The 884-nt window shown below is 42.2% G+C and overlaps 1 protein-coding gene across 1 annotated transcript in view; it reads right to left on the bottom strand.

The window, feature by feature from the left end:
* Window positions 1-307, bottom strand: part of LOC101850799 — a 5,948-nt gene extending 5,641 nt beyond the window's left edge. The window contains exon 1 of the mRNA XM_005097196.3: window positions 60-307. The gene's annotated coding sequence lies outside the window, so the exon portion shown is untranslated. The remainder of the gene's footprint in view (window positions 1-59) is intronic.
* Between the last annotated feature and the right edge of the window lie 577 nt (window positions 308-884).

Below are 884 nucleotides of genomic sequence, written 5' to 3'. Positions count from 1 at the left end.
TAGTAGTAGTAGTAGTAGTAGTAGTAGTAGTAGTAGTAGTAGTAGTAGTAGTATATTACCTCCAAAAGGTGGTGTCGAACCAGGGTCTGCAATCTTCCAGGGAGATCCTGGCTGAGATGGTAGAGGGTACACCTCCAGACTACAGAGGGTGCGCAAATTGAGTTCAGATCCATCACAGGAAAATAGAGTGGCCGGAGTTGTTCCTGTACTCGCCTTACTTGATGAAGGTGTGGTCGATGGAGATGGTTTTGGTGCTGTTGTTGTTGTTGTTGTTGTTGTTGTTGTTGTTGTTGGTTCTGGTGGTGCTGTTGTTGTTGTTGTTGTTGTTGTTGTTATAAGTTCTGGGGTTGTTGGTTGGGGTGATTCGGGTGTTTTGGGTTTAGATGTTGATTGTGTTATTGTTGTGGCTGGCGCGGTTGTCTTTGACAGAGTTGTTGTTGTTGTTGTAGGTTTAGGTGCTGTTGTTGTGGTTGTTGTTGGTGGTGGTTTAGATGCTGTTTTTGTTGTTGGAGATTTAAGTGCTGTTGTTGTTGTTGTTGTTGTTCGTTCAGTTGTCATTGATATTTGTGATCCAGGTGTTGTTGTTGAAGTTTCGGTGGTTGCTGTCGTGGGTTCGGATGTAGTTGTTGTTTGTTCAGTTTGCGTTGTTATTTTTTGTTCAGTTTTTGTTGTTGTTGTTCTTGTTGTTGTGGGTTCAATAGCGGTTGTTGTTGGTTCTGGTGTTGTTGTTGGTTCTGGTGTTGTTGTTGTTGTTGTTGTTGTAGGTTCTGGTGTTGTTGTTGTTGTTGTTGTTGTTGTAGGTTCTGGTGTTGTTGTTGTTGTTGTAGGTTCTGGTGTTGTTGTTGTTGTTGTTGTTGTTGTAGGTTCTGGTGTTGTTGTTGTTG

Source organism: Aplysia californica, unplaced genomic scaffold, assembly GCF_000002075.1.
Source record: "Aplysia californica isolate F4 #8 unplaced genomic scaffold, AplCal3.0 scaffold00149, whole genome shotgun sequence".
In the NCBI taxonomy this organism is placed as follows: Eukaryota; Metazoa; Mollusca; class Gastropoda; order Aplysiida; family Aplysiidae; genus Aplysia; species Aplysia californica.
This window is presented reverse-complemented; position numbering and strand designations above follow the sequence as displayed.